Genomic DNA, 7,210 nt, shown 5'->3' with positions numbered 1-7,210 from the left:
GCCCACCTGGGGCTGGTCCCCTCCCACACTTGGCCCATGCAGCCCTCCGGGGCCGGTGGCCCCACTTGGTGGACCCCCGGGACCCTCCCGGTGGTCCCGGTACGTTACCGATAAAACCCGAAACTTTTCCAGTGACCAAAACAGGACTTCCCATATATAAATCTTTACCTCCGGACCATTCCGGAACTCCTCGTGACGTCCAGGATCTCATCCGGGACTCCGAACAACATTCAGTAACCACATACAAACTTCCTTTATAACCCTAGCGTCATCGAACCTTAAGTGTGTAGACCCTACGGGTTCGGGAGACATGTAGACATGACCGAGACGTTCTCCGGTCAATAACCAACAGCTGGATCTGGATACCCATGTTGGCTCCCACATGTTCCACGATGATCTCATCGGATGAACCATGATGTCAATGACTCAATCAATCCCGTATACAATTCCCTTTGTCTAACGGTATTGTACTTGCCCGAGATTCGATCGTCGGTATACCAATACCTTGTTCAATCTCGTTACCGGCAAGTCTCTTTACTCGTTTCGTAACACATCATCCCGTGATCAACCCCTTGGTCACATTGTGCACATTATGATGATGTCCTATCGAGTGGGCCCAGAGATACCTCTCCATTTACACGGAGTGACAAATCCCACTCTCGATTCGTGCCAACCCAACAGACACTTTCGGAGATACCTGTAGTGCACCTTTATAGCCACCCAGTTACGTTGTGACGTTTGGTACACCCAAAGCATTCCTACGGTATCCGGGAGTTGCACAATCTCATGGTGTAAGGAAATGATACTTGACATTAGAAAAGCTTTAGCATATGAACTACGATCTTTGTGCTAGGCTTAGGATTGGGTCTTGTCCATCACATCATTCTCCTAATGATGTGATCTCGTTATCAACTACATCCAATGTCCATGGTCAGGAAACCGTAACCATCTATTGATCAACGAGCTAGTCAGCTAGAGGCTTACTAGGGACATGGTGTTGTCTATGTATCCACACATGTATCTGAGTTTCCTTTCACTACAATTATAGCATGGATAATAAACGATAATCATGAACAAGGAAATATAATAATAACTAATTTATTATTGCCTCTAGGGCATATTTCCAACATCCGACTCATCATAAAGTTTTCTAGGTATAGAAACTTCCAAATTAAGTTTTTCCTCATAAGATTGCATCAAGGCATCAACAATATGTTTGGTAAAAGCTTTATTTTGACTATAAGCATGAGGAGAATTCAACACAGGTTGCAACAAGGAAATACAATCTATTAAAGAACAATTATCATAATTAAATTCCTTGAAATCCAAGATAGTGGGTTCAATGCTATTTAAAGTCTTGACCTCTCCAATCCCACTTTTACCAAATTTAACATCAAGATCTAAAAACTCCGAATTATTGGGACGCCTTTTAACTAAAGTTGACTCATCTCCAGTCCCATCATTATTAAGATTCATATTACAAAACAAGGATTTAATAGGGGACACATCAATAACTTTTAGATCTTCAACATTATTTACATGGAAACTAGAAGAACACGCTTTTACAAAGCAATCTTTCTTAGCACGCAACCTAGCGGTTCTTTCTTTGCACTCATCAATGGAAATTCTCATGGCTTTGAGAGACTCATTGATATCGTGCTTAGGTGGAATAGATCTAAGTTTCGAAGAATCAACATCAAGCGAAAGTCTATCAACGTTCCTAGCCAATTCATCAACTTTAAGCAATTTTTCTTCAAGCAAGGCATTAATATTCTTTTGGGAGATCATAAATTATTTAATGCTATTCTCAAAATCATAGGGCATATTATTAAAATTTCCATAAGAGTTGTTGTAGGAATTACCATAATTATTAGAGGAATTACTAGGAAACGGTCTAGGATTAAAGTTTCCTCTATAAGCATTGTTACCAAAATTATTCCTACCAACAAAATTCACATCCATAGATTCATTATTATTATCAATCAAAGTAGACAAAGGCATATCATTAGGATCAATAGGATCACTCTTAGTAGCAAACAATTTCATAAGTTCATCCATCTTTCCACTCAAAACATTAATTTCTTCTATAGCATGCACTTTTTTTACTAGTAGATCTTTCGGTGTGCCATTGAGAATAATTAGCCATAATGTTATCAAGGAGTTTAGTAGCTTCTCCTAAGGTGATTTCCATAAAAGTGCCTCCCGCGGCCGAATCTAAAAGATTTCTAGAAGCAAAATCCAATCCGGCATAAAATTTTTGTATGATCATCCATAAGTTCAAACCATGAGTAGGGCAATTGCGAATCATTAATTTCATTCTTTCCCAAGATTGGGCAACATGCTCATGATCAAGTTGTTTAAAATTCATAATATCGTTCCTAAGAGAGATGATCTTAGAGGGAGGAAAATACTTAGAGATAAAAGCATCTTTGCACTTATTCCATGAATCAATACTATTCTTAGGCAAAGACGAAAACCAAGTTTTAGCACGATCTCTAAGTGAAAACGGAAATAACTTCAATTTAACAATATCATTATCCGTATCTTTCTTCTTTTGCATATCACACAAATCCACAAAGTTGTTTAGATGAGTAGCGGCATCTTCACTAGGAAAGCCAGAGAATTGATCTTTCATAACAAGATTCAGCAAAGTAGCATTGATTTCACAAGATTCAACATCATTAAGAGGAGCAATCGGAGTGCTAAGGAAATCATTATTATTGGTATTGGAAAAGTCACACAATTTGGTATTATCTTGCACCATCATGACAAGCAATCCAACACACAAGCACACAAAAGGCAAGCGAGAGAGAAGAGAAGATTTGGGAAAGAGGGGGCGAATAAAGCAGCAAGGGTGAAGTGGGGGAGAGGAAAACGAGAGGCAAATGGCAAATAATGTAATGCGAGGGAGATGAGTTTGTGATGGGTACTTGGTATGTCTTGACTTGAACGAAGACCTCCCCGACAACGGCGCCAGAAATCCTTCTTGCTACCTCTTGAGCACTCCATTGGTTTTCCTTGAAGAGGAAAGGGTGATGCAGCAAAGTAGCGTAAGTACTTCCCTCAGTTTTTGAGAACCAAGGTATCAATCCAGTAGGAGGCTCCTCAAAAGTCCCACACACCTACACAAACAAAAAGAACCTCGCAACCAACGCAATAAAGGGGTTGTCAATCCCTTCATGGCAACTTGCAAAAGTGAGATCTGATAGAGATAATAATATAAGATAAATATTTTTGGTATTTTTATGATATAGATTGGAAAGTAAAAGATGCAAATAAAAGTAGATGGAAAAATTATATGATAAAAGATAGACCCGGGGGGCATAGGTTTCACTAGTGGCTTCTCTCAAGATAGCATAAGTATTATGGTGGGTGAACAAATTACTGTCGAGCAATTGATAGAAAAGTGCATAGTTATGAGATTATCTAGGCATGATCATGTATATAGGCATCACGTCTGTGACAAGTAGATCAAAACGACTCTGCATCTACTACTATTACTCCACACATCGACCGACTCCTGCCTGCATGTAGAGTATTAAGTTCATGAAGAACAGAGTAACACATTAAGAAAGATGACATGATGTAGAGGGATAAACTCAAGCAATATGATATAAACCCCATCTTTTTATCCTCGATGGCAACAATACAATACGTGCCTTGCTGCCCCTGCTGTCACTGGGAAAGGACACCGCAAGATTGAACCCAAAGCTAAGCACTTCTCCCATTGCAAGAAAGATCAATCTAGTAGGCCAAACCAAACTGATAATTCGAAGAGACTTGCAAAGATAACTAATCACACATAAAAGAATTCAGAGAAGACTCAAATATTTCTCATAGATAAACTTGATCATAAACACACAATTCATCGGATCTCGACAAACACGCCGCAAAAAGAGTTACATCGAATAGATCTCCAAGAAGATCAAGGAGAACTTTGTATTGAGATTCAAAGAGAGAGAAGAAGCCATCTAGCTAATAACTATGGACTCGAAGGTCTATGGTAAACTACTCACAACTCATAGGAGAGGCCTTGGAGATGATGTAGAGGCCCTCCGTGGTCGATTCCACCTCCGGCGGAGCGCCGACGAAGGCTCCAAGATGGGATCTCGCGGATACAGAAGGTTGCGGCGGTGGAATTAGGGTTTCGTGGTGCTCCTGGATGTTTTCGGGGTACGTGGATATATATAGGAGGAAGAAGTAGGTCGGTTGACGCTCGAGGGGGCCACGAGGGTTGGGGGCGCGCCGGGCACCCTCGTCGCCGCCTCGTTTGTTGCTTGACGTCCACTCCAAGTCCCCTGGATTGTGTTTATTCCAAAAATATCGCTCCTGAAGGTTTCATTCCGTTTGGACTCCGTTTGATATTCATTTTCTTCGAAACACTGAAATAGGCAAAAAAATAGCAATTCGGGCTGGGCCTCCGGTTAGTAGGTTAGTCCCAAAAATAATATAAAAGTGTAAAGTAAAGGCCATAAACATCTAAAAAAGGGTATTATAATAACATGGAACAATCAAAATTTATAGATACATTGGAGACGTATCAAGGAGCATGTGAAAATGAGTAGGTTGGAGGGGGATTTGGTTCACTTTTTGTTGTGGCCGGGTTGTCAGTTGCAACGTAACGGACACGCCCGGTCATTCCCGGGCTGCAATATCTGCCCCAAATTTGGACTGGATATGGAGGGGTGCGAGTCAGGCCGGGCATTTGAGGCCAGTTTGAGGCGCACGTTTGGGGGCTTTTTTCGACTTGTCAGTGACTGGGCTGTCTGCTCGGTCATTTGAAGGGCGGTGAGCCATCCGGCTGTAGATGCTCTCAGTGCTCCTTTCTTTTCCGAAAAAACAGTAGGCGTATGTTCTGCCATACTAGAACATTCAACTTAATTTTGTGGGAAAAAACTCAATTTTGTCGGGAAATCCTTGCAACTTTTTGAGAGTTGTTATTGATTTACCATATCTTTTGAAAAAAAAATCTGATCCATGCCAAAAGTAGCAACCAAAATCTATTCATTGCTGGCATCAACGCCTAAACTAAGAGCATCTTCAATAAATGATGTATTTTAAACACTAAATTATGATTTGAGTAAAAATTACATCACCTAAAAGCTTTTTTGTATCATTAAAAACCTTTAACTCCAATAGATGATGCAAATGGTCAGTGCTTCAATAGGTGATGTAAAATACATCAACCGCACGGTAGCTGCTCCACAATTTTATTGTCTCCAACGACATTGGTGAGAAGCTAGTGCACACGAAGAAGCAGCTGTCGGTGACACCGGCAATGAAGCAACAGTTGCCACCATGACCACCTTCGTCTTATTCGCCCGAGATGAAGCCGCGATGGGTTGAGCATTCGCCACTTGCAGTGCGCCACCTTGTGGTTTGGTCACATCCGCCTTCTTCCTCGCCGGCGGTTCTAGTTCAACGGCAGTAGCGGGACAAGGGGCTACAAATCCGCCACATGATTTGGGGAGGCATGCAGCGGCCGACGTGGGATGGACGACTATACTTGGCCATCCCTTGGGTCGTGCCTAGCCAAGCCCGAGCAGAAAACCCAGGTGAGGGAGTCCTGGATTAAGGGGTCTTCGGACGGCCGGCCTATGTGACGTGGGCCGGACTGATGGACTGTGAAGATACAAGACCGAAGACTCTCACCTGTGTCCGGATGGGACTCTCCTTGGCGTGGAAGGCAAGCTTGGCGCCCGGATATGAAGATTCCTTTCTTTGTAACCGACTTTGTACAACCCTAGTCCCCTCCGATGTCTATATAAACTGGAGGGCTTAGTCCGTAAAGGAAATCATAATCATACAGGCTAGACTTTTAGGGTTTTAGCCATTACGATCTCGTGGTAGATCAACTCTTGTAATACTCAGATTCATCAAGATCAATCAAGCAGGAAGTAGGGTATTACCTCCATAGAGGGGGCCCGAACCTGGGCAAACATCATGTCCCATGCCTCCTGTTACCATCAACCTTAGACGCACAGTTCGGGACCCCCTACCCTAGATCCGCCAGTTTTGACACCGACATTGGTGCTTTCATTGAGAGTTCCGCTGCTTCGTCACCAAAAGGTTTGATGGCTCCGTGAATCATCTACAACAATGCAGTCCAGGGGGAGGTTTTCCTCCCCGGACAGATCTTTGTTTTCGGCGGCTTCGCACTGCGGGCCAACTCACTTGGCCATCTAGAGCAGATCGATAGCTATGCCCTTGGCCATCAGGTCAGGGTTGGAAGCTTGAATTACGTTGCCGATATCCGCGGAGACTTGATCTTCGATGGATTCGAGCCCATGGCAGACACTCCCTGCCACCATGATGAACATGACCTAAATCTGTCAGCGACGGGCTCTAAACCACGCTGTGGAAAAAACAGCAATACAGGTATAGGAGAAAATAATACTCCGGACGATGCCGAAGACAACGAAGACCCCGTTGAGCCAACCTCCGAATAGGACGAACGGGAGGATGGGCGACTTAGCCCTGATGAACATGCCATGAACGAAGAATCGTAGGACAATAACTACCTTCCACTCTCCATGGACGAGGTGAGCCTCGGCAACGAGGATTTTATCATGCCTGAGGAACCTCTCAAGCAGGAGCGCTTTAACCGCTAGCTAATAGACACTGCAAGGAGCCTGAAAAAGAAGCAGCAACAGCTTCAAGCTGATCAAGATCTGCTCAACGATAGATGGACTAATGTCCTGGCATCCAAAGAATACGGCCTCGAGCGCCCAACCAAAAGTTACCTGAAGCGCAAATTGTTACCCCAATTCGATGACGAGGCGCTGGAGCCCGTCCTACCAGTGCATAATGCGGCTGACCGACCACTGATACGTCTCCGTCGTATCTATAATTTTTGATTGTTCCATGCCAATATTCTTCAACTTTCATATGCTTTTTGGCAACTTTTTATACTATTTTTGGGACTAACATATTGATCCAGTGCCCAGTGCCAGTTCCTATTTGTTGCATGTTTTATGTTTCACAGAACACCAATATCAAACGGAATCCAAACGGGATAAAAACGGACGGAGAATTATTTTGGAATATTTGGGATTTTCTGGAGGAAGAATCAACGTGAAACGGTGTCCGGGGTGGCCACGAGACAGGGGGGCGCGCCCTCCCCCCTGGGCGCGCCCTGGACTCTCGTGGTCCACCCGTAAGGCGGTTGACGATCTTCTTTTGCCGCAAGAAAGCTAATTTTACGAGAAAA

Source organism: Triticum aestivum, chromosome 2B (assembly GCF_018294505.1).
Source record: "Triticum aestivum cultivar Chinese Spring chromosome 2B, IWGSC CS RefSeq v2.1, whole genome shotgun sequence".
In the NCBI taxonomy this organism is placed as follows: Eukaryota; Viridiplantae; Streptophyta; class Magnoliopsida; order Poales; family Poaceae; genus Triticum; species Triticum aestivum.
The sequence above is the reverse complement of the archived record's forward strand: the minus strand, read 5'-3'. Positions refer to the sequence as shown.